General features: G+C 46.3%; 1 protein-coding gene across 2 annotated transcripts in view; it reads right to left on the reverse strand.

The window, feature by feature from the left end:
* LOC135514789 (non-muscle caldesmon-like) overlaps positions 1-21,057 on the reverse strand; it is a 55,796-nt gene that overhangs the window by 29,041 nt on the left and 5,698 nt on the right. Inside the window, exon 2 of one of the 2 annotated variants that reach the window (XM_064938394.1) lies at positions 2,916-3,011. The exons of the other annotated variant lie outside the window; for it this stretch is intronic. The gene's annotated coding sequence lies outside the window, so the exon portion shown is untranslated. The remainder of the gene's footprint in view (positions 1-2,915; positions 3,012-21,057) is intronic. 2 annotated transcript variants of the gene reach the window in all.

Genomic DNA, 21,057 nt, shown 5'->3' on the forward strand with positions numbered 1-21,057 from the left:
TACTAGTCAAATTAATGCTCTGCCGCAACTCTCTGTCTGGAACTACCCAGCGCTTAAGGAACATTATATTAACAGCCATGTTGATGTTATCCAGATAGCGCAAGCTTCGTGTCCCCCTATCATTTCAGGAGAGGTCTGTGTTAACAACATCCAAAACGATGTGTTCCCTACTCACAAGGAGAGAGCTGGAAGAGAATGTGGCACCATTTCATGCTTAGGAGGCATTGCAATGTTGATATGCAGTGAAATGTCGACGTGCTGTATTGCTCTGCGAGTAGAACAGCATAGGAGGCCTCTTTTTCCACGAGTCATCACTGTGACACACAACCGAATAACTTTGCCCTCACCACGTTAGCACAAACACATTCATCTCAAGACTGTGCCTCGGAAACTATTTGCGGAATGCAGCATTTTAACCTCCGAATGTTAGCACAGGATCTTGAAAGAAGCGTCGTTTTAAAAACAACTCCAAAATATTCTTCTAGAGGACGAAGCACTAAGTTGATGAACAAAACAACAACAACAAAAAAAGCTGTCAAATGTAAAGTTAACATTGGCAGGCCTGTCAGCAGATAACTTACACCCCTGACACTTCTTCATTGGATAAACAGAAAGAAAATAGAATGGGAGGATGTTTTCCTGAGATACAACAGAAGCTTTTAGTCCATGTTATCCAAAGATTGCCCGAGTCCAAAACTGATTAAATGACACAATATTTGGACTGCCACCCACCAACTTTTTGACTGCAGCCGCTCTGGACGACTCGAGCGTGGGACTAAAATTAACTCCCGAGAAAAAGAGGCAGAACGGAAGAAAGAAAAGACAGAAAGAAAGAAAAGAGAAAAACATTGATGCCAACACAAACTTGGCCTACTTAGAATATATTCTAATATATCCTTAGATATGCACTTAGATATGCACCTTAGATATGCACCAACATGCACAGTTCACTGTTAGTGGGGACATGAAAGCAAACATGGTTATGCTATGGGGACTCTGCCTAAGGTTTCTACTTTTGGCATCACAAGGAATGCTCTGTTCTTTTCCCTTTAAGAGAAGAAGAGGAGGGGATTGTGGGCCAGCTCCCACCCTCCCAGCTCCCTGGCTCTGCCTGTACCTGCAGGTAAGCGCAAGCTGTGTGCACATTGCTATGGTGACCCAGGTGTGAGGGTGGGCCAGGTGTGGTTGGAGGGAGGGAGCTGGGAGAAATAGAGGTATCCCAGGTATCTGCCATGTCAGTGGTGGGCTGGCACAAGACCCAGGGATTGTGTGGCAGGAGCAGAGAGGGAAAGGGAGAGTGAGGCCAAGGCATCCTTCACCTCCTCTCTCTCGCTGGGGCCTACTCATTAGGAGGTGCTGGTGGAATGTGAGCTATGTGCTCTTTGCTCTGGCCCCTGTCTGGGCCTCTCAGGTGGGGTGGAGAGGTAGGCTGCTGTCACTCTTACTCACTGTCAGTCTATCCATAGGCTACTGTGAGAGACTTGGTATGGCCATGTACAATAAACGTCTTCATCAGGATCGTTATCACTATGATCATCCTCATCATCTTTTTTATTTAAAAAAAACCAAACAATTATTTCACCTTTATTTAACCAGGTAGGCAAGTTTTCAATTATAATCGCGACCTGGTGGAGATAAAGCAAAGCGACACAAACAACACAGAGTTGTTTGTGTGGAATAAACACATGGAATAAACAAACGTACAGGCAATAACACAATAGAAAATTATATAAACAGTGTGTGCAAATGTAGTAAGACAAGGCAATAAATAGGCCAGTGTCGAAATCATTTCAATTTAGCAATTAAACACTGGAGTAATAGACGTGCAGCAGATGAATGTGCAAGTAGCGATACTGGGGTGCAAAGGAGCAAAAATAACAAAATGGGGAGGATGTAGTTGGGTAGGCTATTAACAGATGGGCTATGTACAGGTGCAATGATCTGTGAGCTGCTCTAACAGCTGATGCTTAAAGTTAGTGAGGGAGATATGACAGTCATTGGCAGCAGAGAACTGGAAGGAAAGGCAGCCAAAGGAGGAGTTGGCTTTGGGGGTGACCAGTGAAATATACCTACTGGAACACGTGCTACAGGTGGGTGCTGCTATGGTGACCAGTGAGCTGAGATAAGGCTGGGCTTTGCCTAGCAAAGACTTATACATGACCTGGAACCAGTGGGTTGGGCAACGAATATGAAGCGAGGGTCAGCCAACGAGAGCATATAGGTTGCAGTGATGGGTAGTATATAGGGCTTTGGTGACAAAACAGATGGCACTGTGATAGACTGCATCCAATTTGCTGAGTAGTGTTGGAGGCTATTTTGTAAATGACACCGCCGAAGTCAAGGATAGTCAGTTGAACGAGGGTATGTTTGGCAGCATGAGTGAAGGAGGCTTTGTTGCAAAATAGGAAGCTGATTATAGATTTAATTTTGGATTGGAGATGCTTAATGTGAGTCTGGAAGGAGAGTTTACAGCCTAACCAGACACCTAGGTATTTGTAGTTTTCCACATATTCTAAGTCAGAGCCGTCCAGAGTAGTGATGTTGGACAGGCGGGCAGCAATCGGTTGAAGAGCATGCATTTTGTTTTACTTGCATTTAAGAGCCGTTGGAGGCCATGGAAGGAGTGTTGTATCTTGATCATCACAATCTTGAGTTCACCATCCTCCTCCTCTTCATCATCATCCTCCTGATCATCATATTGTAATATAATCTAACCATACCATTCAATTCCTGACAATGGCGTGATTATCTGCGCAACAGATTCCGGCCGCAACAACAGTATCCCCAATTCCCCGTCCTCCGGTTGGAGACATGAATCATGTCTGGCTCTGACACTGACAGACAGGGATGGGGAGGGAGGGGGAAAGGGTGAGTGAGAAGCTGCCCAAGGGAGGAAATGGGAGGCGTACTCTCACCTGGAGAGAGAGAGAGAATCTGAGCACCAGTCAGTCAGTGTGTCAGTCACTCCAGCCTCGGCCTGTTCCACGTTCAGGAGGAGGAGGGTCTCAAATCTGTGTGGAAAAGGAGAAAACTACTAAAACTCCATTCTTCATTCCATTCCCCCCCGGCTGCTATTCACTTAAAGTGTTCCAATGAAACCTAATGATCAAAAGGCTCTTTCTGTTTCGAGACCCAGTTCTGTCAATGAGTGTGGTGCGAGAGCCAAGACAGTGAAATCTGTCTAGACTATGACATTCACCTGGGTCAGGTCACCCCAACTGAGCTCCTCAACTCTGTCCGACTGGCTGACTCTAAGTCAGGGCTCTCTGTCTGTCTGTCAACGCTGCAGGTGTGTCGCCTCCTGATCCCGGTGCAGTGTCATTTAGGCAGTGAGCCAAAATCCTATTACACTGATCTCAGACCTGCTGGTGTGATGTTTTATGGTGGACTCAGGTTTTAGTTCAGGTCTGTGTGCACTGTGTGTGTGTTGACGGTGTCTGTATTACAGCGCAGCAGACCAGCTAATGGCCTGTACAGTAATGAGACTGAGCAGCGTCCCCACTGGAGCTGAAACTAAGCCCTGCACAGTGTAGCAGTCACTCCTTGTCAGTCAGATGACAGGCCAGGATTCCCCATTCCCACCCAGCAGTGTTTACACAGGAGCCATCAGGACTATCTCACAGTCACACAGCCTGCGCTCTGTCTACTCATACACAGAGGAGAGGAACAGAACAGAGGTTTAGCTGTAGTAGATACCATGGTCTTCTGTAGGCAGACTGACTGACTGACTGACTGACTAACGCTATGCAGGTGCTCAGGGGGGGCCGTTTGAGATGGGCAAACGCCAAGATGATACCTGTAGGGGTATGGGTATGTATCCAAATGTGGATAGCAATACAGAGGGCAGAGGAATGTTCCATTTCTGAGAACATCTGGGAGTGTGTGTCTGTCTTGGTCTGTGTGTGTCTCTGTGCGCCCAGCCAACGTGCATGTGTCCTGTCCATCGCCACCTGTAATGATGTGTTTGGAAGAGGTTGTCCTCCCTTGGTCCCGTTCAGCGTGATCTGCCTCTCCTCTCACACGCCGGCCCCGTGCCTCGCCTCCATTAACACATTTACTGCCTCTGGCCCAGCCCAGGCAGTGAAACACGCCAGGATGTGGCCACATCAATTCACTGGAGTTTTAGGCATGGGGGGGAGGCCATCATTTCTGACTCTCTTTCTCTTTGCCTCGCTCTCCCCTCCTCACCAGGCTCTTCGTCTGTCATGGTACAGACACTGCTGTTGGACCGCAAAGGCATGATCCGACCAGCTGCTGACTACGTGCTCATTGTCAACACTGGGAGAATGTGAGGAGGAGGAGCGTGTGTGTGAGAGAGAGACTGCACATACTTCCCCCCCCCTACATACTGATGCCAAGGGGTTGTCAGACAACTCAGTTGACCCGAGGACAGATCCTGTGGTGTCAGAGGAGAAGACTTCAGCGGGGACACATCTTTCCTTGGGCAGGATATGAGGTGGCCAAAAGCATCTGAGCTCAGCTCGATCTCAAAACCATCTGCTTCATATGTTCGGGCTCTATCCGCTCCAAAACAAATTCATTCCGCGAGAAGTTTCGGGTTAGCGCTAATACGGAAGAATTCGGCAAATTAAAGCACTATTCATAGAATATTGGAGAGCTGAGAGCCCATTGGAAAGGACAGTATAAGGATCGACTAAACTTGAATTCTTAAGACGCACCATCATTAGTGACTTAAGTCTGATGATCACACACAATCCCTCCCAAATCACCACAGATTGCTATTGTGTTGACTTTGGCTGTGAGATTGAGGATTGAGGGGAAAATATTGGGGCTGAAAAAAGGTCCAAGCCTCTGAGTTTCCACTTGGGGATGAAAAAGGAGACTCCGGCATGCATTCCCAGACAATGGTTCACGATCCCTGACACATCTCCTTTCCCAGACGAATATTCAGACTGACTGCTAGCTACAGCCTAAGGTCACCTGTAACAGCTCACAGCTGAGAATCCGTCACCGACACACTGTAATCATCACAGGCAAAAACGGATCACTTGGATGTTACTGTCCAAATCAGTGTTGTGCTAGACAAGGTTCTTTCACTGATATGCTTGACATCGCAGCTACTAAACCTAGTGTGTGATGTAACATGTTGATCAAATTACTCACATAACCCTTTTTTGGGAAGGAAAAAAAGGCACCCGAATGCCTTACGTAATTCTGATAAGAGATTACAAATTTAGCCCCATCCTGGAACATTTCGATACATTTCCCAGTGCCAGTGTGATTAAACTTGGGTTTTTTGGCGTGGCATGTTCAATTGGTGTTTTAAATAGAACATTAGTCATTGGAATAATCTATTTTTACTCTTCTGGTTTGGTCCCAAACACAGTTCTGTTCCTCCTCTCCTCTCCACTCCTCTCCACTCCCCCAGTAATGCTTATTAAACCTGTTAAACGTGTTATGACCTCTCTCCCCCAGATGGGCCTTCCTTTTCGGGCCTGACACACACAATCACCTGTACATCAGCTTTCCTCAGTTGATCAGCTTCAACCTTCGCTACATGTCTGTCTTTAAAGCACCATGGCAGAGACTCGTCGTGCTCGTCGGCAAAGTCAAATACACCCACCATGCCATAGTTAATTCACATCACCATGGGTTAAACCATCAACCCTAGTCCAATACTCAGTACAAATGAGATCGCTGCCAACAGCTGAGACGAGAGGACAAAAGAGGACGTCGGTAAAACATAATCCTGCTATCAGCGTTGCTTTTTTAAGAGAGTCATTCGCATTAGGATTCGTTTATACAGTGAACCCTTTAATGACATTGTAAAAGATTCAGCGAGTTTCAGAATGACGACCAACGGCAGTACATGAGACGAGGCCTTTTCTCCTGTCCTCGTTGTGTTTTAAAAGGCTCGTGCCTTAATGGTGCACTTTCAACGTCAGATCCACAATCAGCCCGTATCAGAGCAGCGCGGCCCAAGGAGAACAAATCCCACACAAAATAGGGATGTTTTTTTTTGTACTCCATCAGAAGGCTACTGCTCACTGGCTGTACTCCATATGACCAAATATGGAAGAAATAAAAGCTCCCTTTCCCGTAACCTAACTTGGAGAGAGAGAGAGAGAAAAAAAAAAAATTCTAGCTAACATGCTGTGCAGTGAGATACAGGCAGCTCTCCCACTCATAACATACTGACCACAAAAGAGGGGGGTTAAAAGGTCCAGGGTTCAAATAGTATTGGGAATTGTTGAAGTTCTTTGAGTGTTTGCTCGGAGTCTGCCTGGCGTGCCAGATGGGGTGGGGATTGCACTTTTGGGGGCTAGTCCAGTGGTTCCACTAACCCTGGCAAGCTCAATCAAGCACAGTTAAAAACTCTTTGAAAGATTTCAAATACTATTTGAAACCAGGTTTGGTTCGGGCTGGCTGTATCCCTAAGCAACATGCCTGATGAGGGTGGCATCCCTGGGACAGTGCAAAGTAAAACCAGAATATTATTAGACTGGCTTGCCCTAGACAAGAAGGACCACATTGCAACTCTATATCTTTGTCTGGCTGGATCGCTATGGTACAAGGGTGTGTGAATCTGTGGCAAAGGCAGACTCCATTTGAAGCCAGTAGGAAGTTGAAAATAACTAACCTTTCTTTGTTCATTTTTAGAAAAATATACATATTTCTCTTCCACGAAAGGGTCGACATTCTGCACTCTAAAGCCTGAAGGTCTGTACCGTAGGTTACATTTCTCTTGGCTGAACACAGTCTCAATCCGAGGGGCCCTCTCAGTTAGAAACCGTTTGTTTATCTGCCCCCAGACTATTTGGTCCCTGACAAACGCCTGCCACTGTTGTCAATCAAAGAAGGAAACCAAACGACTGGCCAAGAGGAAAAAAAAAAAACAACACTCAACCCAGCAGTAGAACAAAGCAATAAATAAGCTCGCTTGGCTTTTTCCCTTGTATTTAGTCAAGACGGAGTGGTTTTAGCTGTCAGCATGTAACCTATGAAATAATACATCAAGACTCTAGTCCAAATATCCAGAACACCAACTAATCTCAATAAATATCTGCCTCCGCTCTTGACGCAGGTTTTTTTTGTCATGAATCTTTTTGGAGGCAGCTCTGTCGACTGGTCACTAGCTAGCACAGCCTCAAAGTCATAACATCTGATTTGAAACCTAACCCTAACCACACTGCTAACCTTGAACGAAGACCAAAAATATAAAATAAAATAGCCAATTTTGACTTTGCAGTTGGCTTATCTAGCGGAAATCGCACGGTTCTGTCTCCAGGGCAAGATTAATGACAATAAACGTCAACCTTGACACGGGATATCAACAGCCTTTGTCTTGTGTAATTCCACTAGGACATACAGTACACTAAATGTTGCCATCTTCTGACGTGGCTATGAAGCCGCTCTACAGCAGTTTGACAGAAGGGGGTGGGTACTGAATGAATCCTGTTTAGTGGACAGGAAGCTCACTCAGTTGAAACACTCACTCACGACCGGGGACTTTGACGAATGACTCGCTCACCCCACCTGTTCAGGAGAAAGGCTTCCTCTTCCTCCACCCTGCCTGCGTCCCAAATGGCACCCTATTCCGGATACAGCGCACTTCTTCAAGAGTAGCGAACCACGTAGGGGAACAGGGTGCCATTTGGGACACGTGCCGTCAGGAGACAACCTACCATCTTGACACCTGCCATCTTTTAGTATAAATGACCCCCCCCCTCCATGGGCCCTGAACCACTCCTCCACAGATCATTAATCTGACATTCACTGACCAGAGAGAGTAGCAGGGTGTAGCAAGGCTGGGGTGTTGACACCTACATGATGTGTTTTACTCAAAGCAAAGCACTACTGATGCCAGTACATTCAAAAGGTCTGGATCTGCTACTCTGGTATTGCTCTCCGTCTCCAGGTTGGGGGCACATGCTGTACCAAAATACACCTGTGTCACTAGAGGTCCCAATTCATGTACGGAACATGATAACATCGTGAAGCATAAGTAACAGTAACCTTGTCCTCACCAAACCGTTGATTGCGATCAATTTCAAAGACATTCCTAGTCGATCGCCAAACATTTCTATAAAAAAAAACTGCGATAAAGCCATTAATTCCTAAATGTTTCTGTCTCGCGCTGTTGACAGTAGGTGGACTTGTTTCATCTGCCCTGCGTTCCGGGTAGGCGAAGTGTTCCCATTTTGAACCATTTCATGTGTCTGAAGATACAAACTCCACCTACTCAGCGTTCCCGGAGAGCAAATCAAGTGCACCTATAGGCCTACCGCTAGCAAATAGTTTTGCTCAGACCATGTGCCTGTCTACAGCTTCCTCGAGCGTACAACAAAGTAAGTTTATACTGTGATTTCAAAACATCTAAAACCATGACTAGAGAGAGACTGTCAACGAATACAGAAAAGAGCTTTTGTTTTTATGAGTGAGTTCATGTTTAAAAGTTCATACTCTGCACTGTCAACACTTTTATATGCCATAAAATGCACTTCTCCACTTGCGCTGCAATCAGCACCGCAGCTTCAATGAATGAGTAGCAAAATGTCGCGATAAGGTTGTGTTGTTATTATTATTAGAGTCATGTCTTTAAAAAAAAATGTTTAAAAAAAACAAACCCCCCCAACATGGATTTGTGCCAAAAATAATGCCGTGAGTTTCCGCATCAGCACGGTCGCCCCTTTTTGGTCAGTCTTAGCCGAGGGACGGTCCCACTGTGAGAAATGGACCCTCTGATGCTCTCCCTAAACTGAGACTGACCATCAAATCCAGACACAATCAGTCCAGTAAAATAAAGAATGCACATTGTTTATGCTCACGGAGCTGTGTTACGCAGGTAACACAACAAGATACAAGATATCATATACCTCGAGTTTAGAGTTTGAGTTGATTTTAGTTTTACAGGGACAGTGCACATTAATCAACGTTTCAGTAAAAGTGCCGGATTTAGCCAGCCGGCTAGTTGTCAACGGCAGTCCCTGGGCAGGTTATTAAAAACAATTACAATATAGACAATAGCAACATAGGACAAGCAAGACATAGCATACAGACAGAGCAACATAGGACAAGCAAGACGTAGCATACAGACAGAGCAACATAGGACAAGCAAGACGTAGCATACAGACAGAGCAACATAGGACAAGCAAGACGCCTCATACAGACATGGCAACATAGAACAAAAAGCAGCAAGACAAAATTCATAAAAGCAACAAAGTGTTTCCACACCTCACAAGCTACAGATGACATGAAAAGCGGCAACACACAGCTAGGGACCATGTTCACAAATCTGATTGACCTTTAGCCATGTCTTCAAGCATTTTGTGAAAGTGTGATATGTGGTGCAGTTATGTGTGTCTGATGGCAGTGTATTCCAGACATGGGAAGCTCTCACAGAGAAAGCGGATTTACTAAGGTGCTTTTCCTTAAGGGAACTATACAGTCACCTCTCATGGTAGACCTTGTGGATCTGCTGCCATATGTTTGAGTTTTCTGTTTAACAAAAATACTGAGTGGAGGGGGAACCAGGCCATTTAGGATCTTGAATACAAGACATGCGTTGGTGTATTGCACAAGATTTTCCCAACTCAGGAGCTCCTGCTTTCTGAGGATGTAACAGTGATGATGGCTATTGGGCTTCCTATCAAGCACTTTGAGAGCCTGTTTGTAGACAGACTGAATAGGTTTTAATGTTGTACAGCAAGCTTGGGCCCAACTAGTCAAGCAGTATGTTAAGTGGGGGAGTATCATAGATTTTAAGTACAGTTTTGCTACCTCTGTAGTCAAACAATTTTGTATAAATCGGAAATGAGCTAGGTTGAATTTGGTTATTTGAATGACCTTTTTCACATGCTTTTTAAAAGAGAGGTTGGAATCAAGTATGATGTCAAGGTACTTAAAATCAGATACCACCTGGAGCTTCTCCCCTGACACACAGACGTCTGGCTCAGTAGCATCTGTTGCCCTCTTTGTGAAGAACATGCAAACAGTTTTTTTCACATTGAGAGTCACTGAAATATAATTTGAAAATGTTCTGAGTTGATCCACATAATTATTATGACACAGAGCAGTGGCGGATGGACCCAGACAAACACTGTATCTATCACGGCAACTGGAACACATGTTCTGGAACATACAAATGTCTTTCTCATAAAGAAAAAAAAACAAGTATCATAAACATTTGACAAGTTTCCCCTAAAAAAAAAATGTATGTTTTGCAGAGATTGAGAGACCCTTTGATTGCCAGAGGGAAAAAAACGAGGCTATACTTTCAAGAGAAAAAAATGAATGAAAACATCGGAGTGATTTATGTGCCTGGTCCGTATCACAGTGGGAGAAATGACTTCCTGTCATGCCTTTACATGGAAACGTACAAGCAGCACGAGCAGCAACGAAGCCATGACGAAACCGCTTACACACCAGGAGAAGCTTGTGAGGCCTGCTCAGATCATGACGGGCTGAATCAGACACTGATAGATGTTTGTGTATCTCCTTTTGTTCTGTCTCTGTCTACCCAGGGGGCCGTGTTGCCCCGCAGAAAATTTGTACCATGACCACTGCTTCAAAATTACACGTTTTACCTCAGAGCATACATTTTCATCAATCCGATCGTTTAGCCATGCGCAAATCTGTAAATCTGGCTGCGGAATGCGCTTTCTGAAGCGTCGCGCAAGGATATTCAAGGGTATTGTGTGACAAGAGATCTTTCACAATAATGGGCCGTTTGCATTCCTGGGGAGAGATAGGAGAAAGATAGAGGAGAGATTACCAGCGAGAGAGAGAGAGAGGATTAAGATTCTAGCTCGAGCACAATGACCTCACCGAGGGCTATTACTCTGAGTGGACAGGAAAGGTGGAGAGGTCCAGCATTTAGGCTGCTCCGAGACTCCCTTGTAAAAACATTTTGGTTTGTTTAGTGAACAAATACTTTTTTTTTTAAATCACTGTCAGGATAACTGATTATAATGGAGCTCATTGTGACGGCTGCCGGTGCTGTTTTTGTTTCGGACGAAATAAGAGGAAGAGATAAAGGACGAGGTCTGTTGCTCTTTGCATCCAAGCATCACTCAACAGGCCTGAGCACATCTGTACGAGGGGGTGGGGTGGGTCACTGCATTGGGGCTAAAGGCCAGGTGTGACACTAAGAGGTGTTCAGTAGCAGTACAGATTGATGAATGGGAGTGGAAACCGTGACCAGAGACAAGGGCTAATTTATCAGTCAAGCTCTGCTCTTCCATAAACTCCTGTCTGTTGAGGTTCTCATTGCACTGCCAAAACCACGGTCTTAACTGTGATGCGATGGATGTAACTAAGCTGTACCCTGCTCGAGTCTACTTCCCACCACCACAAGGTTCTAAACCTTCCCCTTGATTTTGAAGAGCCATATCAACAACACCACCTTCTTAGACAGAAACCAGGAGTCTCCTATTCCAACCCTCTCGATGTTCTAGAGATGCCTTGCTTACGACGCAATGTCTAGGTCTGTCTGTGTGTAATAAATATGAATGTCTATATGCGTGTTTGCCTCTAGTGTAAACATAGCTCACCTTAAGACTCTGAGCCTGCAGCTAGCTCAGTGTAAAAGACCGTGTGACATAATAGTAATCGATAGTTGTGAGTTTCAGCCCTCAAGACCATTACATTCCTGTCTGAGTGGAGAGAGGAGACAACCCTTCTCGTGCCTCAGTGTTCTCCTATCCTGGAGGCTAGGCTACGCTATAGGAGATCTCGTTTCTGTGCATATTTCTGCTGGCTGTTATTATTAGTGTCGCAGGGGGTCAGGAGGTCCGTCCGGGACGGGTTGCAACTCTGTGTGGCCCCCCCCAAGGGTGATAGTGGGGGCCAGAAGCCATTGATCTCCATAAAGCATAGGTATATCTCTCTTCTCCTAGTCCTGTCTGTCAATGGGCCCCATCCAGAGAGCAACATCCACACGCAGTAGCATAGCCATTTTTGTCAGTGAAACATCTTGACCATTGACAGTTTGCTAAATTATGTCAACTCAGCAATGCTTGTCTGTCAGGACAGAAGGCCATTCCTTCTCTTCTTCTCTCCTCCTCCCTGTGGCTCTGACTTCTGACTCTGCTGCCAGGCATTCCAGGAAACACTAGAGCTCTCGGAGACATAACAAAACACTCACTCTGTCTCTTTCTATCCCAGTCGCTCTCCCTTCCATCTTTCTCTTCCCCATCTGCCCGTTCTCTCGCTCACCGTCTCCTCTCGCACAACTCTTTTTTTCTCTCCCTCTGTCTCACTCACTCGGTCTTGTCCAGTCTTGGAAGCCTCGTGGTTAGTTCTCTCGTGAGTGTCTTAAGTATTTTTGTACAATGGCGCATTGCCTCAGTAATACTACGAAGTATTTTTTTTACGTGCCTCCTTACGCTACGTCACTGACACAACTCTAGATAAGAGCATTACTCCTCTTCAACGGGAGGCGACTTTTACTGCCAAATGAAGGATACAAATTCAGCTTTTGTAGGTTAATGTACGTTATTTAAAGCGTCTACTTCCCAAAATCTAGTAGAATAACACATCTCAGACAACCATGAAGTTGTAAATAATTAAGTCGTCGGGTTTAGGAGAGTGCTCAGGTTCCCATTTATAGGGGTCCGTGCCGTTTTAGCTAATGGCAAAACTGGAAATGAGATTACTCTGTAAACTTAAGTACAATGGGAACAAATCCAAAACCCCCCCCAGGTTTCTTTTCTGCTAGTAATCTGCTCAGAAGGAAAACCATCTCCTTCTCACATGATACCCATCCACCTGTGCCACCTCTGAACAAGCACACACAAGCACACACACCTTGTTCAATTCCAGCCTGTTCCCTCTGTTTATTATGTATTGAGCCTGAGTGACTGGTATTTCATTTCAGACGGGCTCAAACTCCGCGCCAAGCAGGGCTGGTGTGCCATTACTGGTCATTAACTTTAACCTGAGCTAATGGCTGCTCATTATCCAAGGTGGTCCCCCAGATGTCTGTCATAGTAAATGGGTGGCACAGAGCTTTAGGGACAAGAGCATTCAGACATCCTCTTCTCTGTCCCAGGGAACATGCCAACCTGGGGCAGACATTGACACAGGCCTCCCCCTAACAAGCCTTCATTGTTCTACTTTTTCCCTCAGCTACTGGGTTCATTAAAGCAGGGCTTAATGAGGCCAGCCAGCTTGTCAACCCCCCCCTTCTCTTCTACCCTCACCCCTAGTACCCAACCCATCCCAAAATCTCCAACCCCACCACACCCCTTCTACCCTCCTCACAGCTATTCATCGAAACCCTCTACCCTACTCAACTACCTCACACCCACCCACCAAACCAACCCTTTAAATCTACTCCCATCTCACCCAACGTCATACGCCCACACCCCTTCCCTCTCCCATCCCCTCCTCTCCCCAAACCTCCCCCCACACAATCGCATGTGTACATTCTATTCAACCCAACTCACTCAGTTAGCCTTGTCTTAGCTAGCTAGCAAAACGCTCCTCCTCATGAAGATGTGTCTGCATTCATCTGATGAGAAGAGAGCCATTAGCGCTAATGGGCCTGTAATTAAGAAGCGCTCCCTCTCCTTTAATGAGCATGCTCACTTCGTTTAGTCTAACCGTGCATTGCGTAAATAAGCAGCGGGGCCTAGCAGATTTGCTCCATTGTCTTTGTGTAGTCTAGCATCACACTTGTTATCGAGTTGCTTATTTAGAGTTGTTGTTTTGTTGACATAGTGTCCTCATCTTGGCATGTGTGGAATTGGCTGATTGCCACTTCTTTTTGCATTTCAATTTGTTAGCCGGTTTTCTCGGTCTGTCAGACTGTTGATGCTACAGATCGGGTCTTGTTCCATTAAATAATTAGGCCTACTCATCATTTTATCTTTAACTCAAGATGGCCGCCTGTTAGGTAGAAGGGTTTATTTTCAAATAGTAATACTTGTCAAACTACTTCACTAAGAAAATACTTGGACCAAGCAATACATCAGCTAGCTTCCTACAAGTGTATGCAGGAGAGTTGAAACACAGCATGAATCCGAATCTGTCCCTTCTTAGCAGAGTTTTGGCTAGCACCTCAACAGCCATTAGCACCAGACCCATTGCCCTAGACCTGGGCTGTTTAACAATAACATGACTGATGGTTTCTCCCAATCACCTTGAGCAGGTCTCTTATGAGGTAAGACACTCTGCCTCTCTCCCATGCAGAGGAGCTCTGATTAAAACCCCCTGTCAAAAGGCAGTGGTAACGTCCCAACGGGCACCCTATTTCCTAAATAGTGCACTACTTTTGACCAGAGCCCACTATTAAGGGAATAGGGTACCATATAGGACGGAGGCAGTCCACCTGCCAGCTCCATGTTACCCAACAGTGAAGTGAATTTATGAATTACCCGATGGTACTGAAATGATTCCAAACTAACAAATTCAAGCTGGGCTCGGGTCTCGCAGAGTACTATATATGGATGAAGGGGATACTTACATTCCCCTTTCTCTGAAGTGGGGGAGAAGTCTTTGGCATTATTAGGTGCCGGGAGAAAGAGAGAAACACAACACACAGTAATGCGCACACACACACACACACAATAAACAAAATAAGTGCTACATTGGGGATGGATCCTCCATGTCAGCCATTTTAGATGCTTTGATCTTCAGCTTTAAATCAGATTCCATTGCCTTCCTCTGTATGGAGCAATGACATGTGACTAGGAAAATAAATGGAAGGGGAGATCTGCTCGCTGCTCGGCTCCTCTCGTTGCTTGTAATACATTCCTGAGCAACCCTGAGAGGCTTGTATGTCAATGCCTGAATATGCTTCTGATTACGAGGGACAGAGTACACTCAATAAACTCTTAGACCATTACTACTGCTCCTAATACCAGCCAGAACGCAGACCCCCAGACTGGGCTGGCTAATTCAGGTGGGTAACATTACTGGAGACAATAAAAAAAATATTAAAAAAAGGTCTGCACCTCTTAAAAACATAACACTTGGCTCCAACTGGAGAAATGGCAGCGGTCATCGCTTCGGATTGCTGCTGTGCAAGGGAGCGTTGTCCCAAGCTGTAGTTCTGATCCAGACAGGTCAGAATGATCCAACTCAGTCTAAAGAGTACTGACACTGTAGTTCCAAGAGTCACATCTTTTGAACTGAAGCAGCACAATCAGCGTAATGAACCGACAATGTTTGTTACATCATTTATTTATTCATTTAAAAAAAAGGGGGGGGGAGTAACTACATACTGACTCCAGCTAAAGTGTTAATCAAAGTAATGTAGTGTTACAACTAGCGCAGCACATCAGCATCCTGTGTCATACCAGTCAGAGCCTAGACTTGTGTGACACACAGATGAGTAACATCCTCATCTCTCGTGTGCTCTCACAGTACGGCGAGTCAGCAATAAAAGTGCAGAATCCTGTCTCCAGAACCCTAAGCCTGCATAACTCGAGATCTCACAGACACACAAATCATCCATTGATGTCAATCGGAGAACTCAATGACGCAAATCCTCCAGTTTCTGGAATTAAAAAGACACCACTCTGCGTGTCTGAGCATGAGGTAAATCCAAACGGCTGTATACGAATGGTAAATCCCCTTGTTACCGAAGAGCCCCGGTTCCTCCAGCTGCTCTGTCCCATGAGAGCCAGCATTCATCATGAAATCCCCACACTCCCTATTGCACTCACCACCTCCACCATCCATACAGTACCACACACACACACACAGTAACTGGTTCTAACACGAGAAAACATAGGCAAAAGTTCAGTAAACTTAAAAATTGATGCGTTTGCTACATTTTCCTCATATGTTCATTCAACTAGTAATTGTTATTTTGGGCTGTGGAACTAGTTACACACAGTGATTTTGACATACAACATTTTCATACATAATTACATTTATACAGTAATTAGCATTCAACATGTCCTCGCCTGGGATTTGAACTCACAACTACTCCAGTCACAGCGGTCTAATCTTCCAGCTACGTCACCTTGTCTGTGTCAATAAACGATTTCACCTGTATTCCTACACATTGGACTTAAAAGTAAACCTCAGATCTGTTAAAAAGTACACTTTATCATAGTGATTAAGGAATAACATTAAAAACAAAAATGTCATATGCCCCACCAAGAACTATACAGAAAAAGCTCAAATTGCTTAAATAAGTCAATCAAATCAATAATGAGAGAATAATTGATACAAACATGGTGGAGTAGCAGGAAGCTTGTAATGCCGTGAACCAAAAGATTGTGAGTTCAAATCCCAGGTGAGGACATGTTTAATAACAATTACTGCGTAAATGAACATGCACAATGTAATCATGTGTGTCAAATATGTAAGTTGAAAACATTGGAAGTTAAGATGCCAAAAATAATAATTTCCAGTTGAATGATCATATGAGACAAATTGAGCAAAGACATAATTTGTTAAAAATGTTAAGTTCAGGTAACACTTTGACCGAAAAGTTGACTAAACCCCCCCAAAAAATATGTGGAACCAGTTATTTAATAATAATTAGTTCTAGCAACTAAATTTGCGGGTGTTTTATTTTTAAAGTGCACACACACACAGACGCACACGCACACACACGTCTGTTCCCTCATACCCGTGTCCCAGCTATTGTCGTTCTATTGTCATTCTTTTAACGTACCGTAACGTAATCAACACTGCTAGCTAGCCAGCTAGCCCCCGAATAGCAGCACTGTAGAAACTATTACACTCGACGGAACGACTTGATTAGTTTAGTGTCAACAACGCAGCCACTGCCAGCTAGCCTACTCCAGCAGTACTGTATCATTTCAATCATTTTAGTCAATAAGATTCTTGCTACGTAAGCTTAACTTTCTGAACATTCGAGACGTGTAGTCCACTTGTCATTCCAATCTCCTTTGCATTAGCGTAGCCTCTTCTGTAGCCTGTCAACTATGTGTCTATCTATCCCTGTTCTCTCCTCTCTGCACAGACCATACAAACGCTCCACACCGCGTGGCCGCGGCCACCCTAATCTGGTGGTCCCAGCGCGCACGACCCACGTGGAGTTCCAGGTCTCCGGTAGCCTCTGGATCTGCCGATCTGCGGCCAACAAGGCAGAGTTCATCTCAGCCTATGCCTCCCTCCAGTCCCTCGACTTCTTGGCACTGACGGAAACATGGATCACCACAGATAACACTGCTACTCCTACTGCTCTCTCTTCGTCCGCCCACGTGTTCTCGCACACCCCGAGAGCTTCTGGTCAGCGGGGTGGTGGCACCGGGATCCTCATCTCTCCCAAGTGGTCATTCTCTCTTTCTCCCCTTACCCATCTGTCTATCGCCTCCTTTGAATTCCATGCTGTCACAGTTACCAGCCCTTTCAAGCTTAACATCCTTATCATTTATCACCCTCCAGGTTCCCTCGGAGAGTTCATCAATGAGCTTGATGCCTTGATGAGCTCCTTTCCTGAGGACGGCTCACCTCTCACAGTCCTGGGCGACTTTAACCTCCCCACGTCTACCTTTGACTCATTCCTCTCTGCCTCCTTCTTTCCACTCCTCTCCTCTTTTGACCTCACCCTCTCACCTTCCCCCTACTCACAAGGCAGGCAATACGCTCGACCTCATCTTTACTAGATGCTGTTCTTCCACTAACCTCATTGCAACTCCCCTCCAAGTCTCCGACCACTACCTTGTATCCTTTTCCCTCTCGCTCTCATCCAACACTTCCCACACTGCCCCTACTCGGATGGTATCGCGCCGTCCCAACCTTCGCTCTCTCTCCCCCGCTACTCTCTCCTCTTCCATCCTATCATCTCTTCCCTCTGCTCATACCTTCTCCAACCTATCTCCTGATTCTGCCTCCTCAACCCTCCTCTCTTCCCTCTCTGCATCCTTTGACTCTCTATGTCCCCTATCCTCCAGGCCGGCTCGGTCCTCCCCTCCCGCTCCGTGGCTCGACGACTCATTGCGAGCTCACAGAACAGTGCTCCGGGCAGCCGAGCGGAAATGGAGGAAAACTCGCCTCCCTGCGGACCTGGCATCCTTTCACTCCCTCCTCTCTACATTTTCCTCCTCTGTCTCTGCTGCTAAAGCCACTTTCTACCACTCTAAATTCCAAGCATCTGCCTCTAACCCTAGGAAGCTCTTTGCCACCTTCTCCTCCCTCCTGAATCCTCCTCCCCCTCCCCCCCCTCCTCCCTCTCTGCAGACGACTTCGTCAACCATTTTGAAAAGAAGGTCGACGACATCCGATCCTCGTTTGCTAAGTCAAACGACACCGCTGGTTCTGCTCACACTGCCCTACCCTGTGCTCTGACCTCGTTCTCCCCTCTCTCTCCAGATGAAATCTCGCTTCTTGTGACGGCGGCCGCCCAACAACCTGCCCGCTTGACCCTATCCCCTCCTCTCTTCTCCAGACCATTTCCGGAGACCTTCTCCCTTACCTCACCTCGCTCATCAACTCATCCCTGACCGCTGGCTACGTCCCTTCCGTCTTCAAGAGAGCGAGAGTTGCACCCCTTCTGAAAAAACCTACACTCGATCCCTCCGATGTCAACAACTACAGACCAGTATCCCTTCTTTCTTTTCTCTCCAAAACTCTTTGGCCAGCTCTCCTGCTATCTCTCTCAGAATGACCTTCTTGATCCAAATCAGTCAGGTTTCAAGACTAGTCATTCAACTGAGACTGCTCTTCTCTGTATCACGGAGGCGCTCCACACTGCTAAAGCTAACTCTCTCTCCTCTGCTCTCATCCTTCTAGACCTATCGGCTGCCTTCGATACTGTGAACCATCAGATCCTCCTCTCCACCCTCTCCGAGTTGGGCATCTCCGGCGCGGCCCACACTTGGATTGCGTCCTACCTGACAGGTCGCTCCTACCAGGTGGCGTGGCGAGAATCTGTCTCCTCGCCACGCGCTCTCACCACTGGGGTCCCCCAGGGCTCTGTTCTAGGCCCTCTCCTATTCTCGCTATACACCAAGTCACTTGGCTCTGTCATAACCTCACATGGTCTCTCCTATCATTGCTATGCAGACGACACACAATTAATCTTCTCCTTTCCCCCTTCAGGTGGCGAATCGCATCTCTGCATGTCTGGCAGACATATCAGTGTGGATGACGGATCACCACCTCAAGCTGAACCTCGGCAAGACGGAGCTGCTCTTCCTCCCGGGGAAGGACTGCCCGTTCCATGATCTCGCCATCACGGTTGACAACTCCATTGTGTCCTCCTCCCAGAGCGCTAAGAACCTTGGCGTGATCCTGGACAACACCCTGTCGTTCTCAACTAACATTAAGGCGGTGGCCCGTTCCTGTAGGTTCATGCTCTACAACATCCGCAGAGTACGACCCTGCCTCACACAGGAAGCGGCGCAGGTCCTAATCCAGGCACTTGTCATCTCCCGTCTGGATTACTGCAACTCGCTGTTGGCTGGGCTCCCTGCCTGTGCCATTAAACCCCTACAACTCATCCAGAACGCCGCAGCCCGTCTGGTGTTCAACCTTCCCAAGTTCTCTCACGTCACCCCGCTCCTCCGCTCTCTCCACTGGCTTCCAGTTGAAGCTCGCATCCGCTACAAGACCATGGTGCTTGCCTACGGAGCTGTGAGGGGAACGGCACCGCAGTACCTCCAGGCTCTGATCAGGCCCTACACCCAAACAAGGGCACTGCGTTCATCCACCTCTGGCCTGCTCGCCTCCCTACCACTGAGGAAGTACAGTTCCCGCTCAGCCCAGTCAAAACTGTTCGCTGCTCTGGCCCCCCAATGGTGGAACAAACTCCCTCACGACGCCAGGACAGCGGAGTCAATCACCACCTTCCGGAGACACCTGAAACCCCACCTCTTCAAGGAATACCTAGGATAGGATAAAGTAATCCTTCTCACCCCCCCTTAAATGATTTAGATGCACTATTGTAAAGTGGCTGTTCCACTGGATGTCAGAAGGTGAATTCACCAATTTGTAAGTCGCTCTGGATAAGAGCGTCTGCTAAATGACTTAAATGTAAATGTAAATGTCCCTACTCATAGACTCTCTCCATCTCCAAAAAACATGACCTCACTCTTCCTCCACTCAATAGCATCTTTCACACACACTGTTGGGATTTACCTCACTATATTACCTATAGGACCTTTAATTCCCCCAGTAACCTAAAATATGAGACTTTTAAAACGATGATTTTAAGGCCTTGATCAGCTATGTTTGTTTAGTTTTGGGGGCTGAGGAGAGGTGGAGAGAGAGAGAGAGGAGGGAGGAGAAGGAGAGAAGGAGGAATGTTAGCTGTCTGTAAAGGGGGGGGGTGAAGAGACTTATTGCCAGGGGACTGGTTGAAGCACTAGGCATGTCTGTGGTCCCTGTGGGTAGACGGCAAAGGAAAACACAGAGCAAATCAGCTCGCAGAGACATTTCCTGTGCTTGTTTTATCAGATGAGGAAAGAAGCCCAGGGGCAAAAGGCCTGCTCAACAATGTTACACACTTTCAGCCCCGTCGTTGTTTTGGGAACTGAACATAAGACATCTTTGGAGGATGACATAAGTAGTAGTGTATGAGTCTCGGGGTAGTGAACTTGAACTCACACTCCCACGATCACCCCCACCGTTGAAATCTATACCTTGGGGCAAAAAACATTTACCTTATAAGACTTGTGTTGAGTAAGCCAAGGGTTCTTGTACCATCTCCCATCCACTAAAAAGAGAGTTGGTTGTGTTGTGAGTGAGTTGGATGTGAAAATATCCTTATACAGCTGGTGGACTTCTGGAGGCCTCGCTGCCTGCCAACTGGCATTCAATGGGTAAATGTGCCAATTATCAACAGTCTGCCATGCTACCAATTAGGGAATCTGGCCTTGAACGATAGCACTTCAAAGTCTGAGAAATGTGGGAGAGGTTTGATCTAACAGGCCTTCTAATCTGAGCCACAGCGAAAAGAACGAGTGTCAGCGTTCTTCTTCATCATCCAAACTCTTCGTTCCCCAGAAGAGTTCGACTACTTCCAGAGTCTATCCATACCAAGGACTGAGGAGACATACAAGCCTGGTATGGCACGGGTTCTAATGCAATGCAGAACCTTTCCATTGCAACCTGGCTAGGTAATGAAGAACAACAAACTGAATATAAAGTTGAATTACAAAAGAGGATTTC

The sequence above is a fragment of the Oncorhynchus masou genome, chromosome 26 (assembly GCF_036934945.1).
Source record: "Oncorhynchus masou masou isolate Uvic2021 chromosome 26, UVic_Omas_1.1, whole genome shotgun sequence".
Classification (NCBI taxonomy): Eukaryota; Metazoa; Chordata; class Actinopteri; order Salmoniformes; family Salmonidae; genus Oncorhynchus; species Oncorhynchus masou.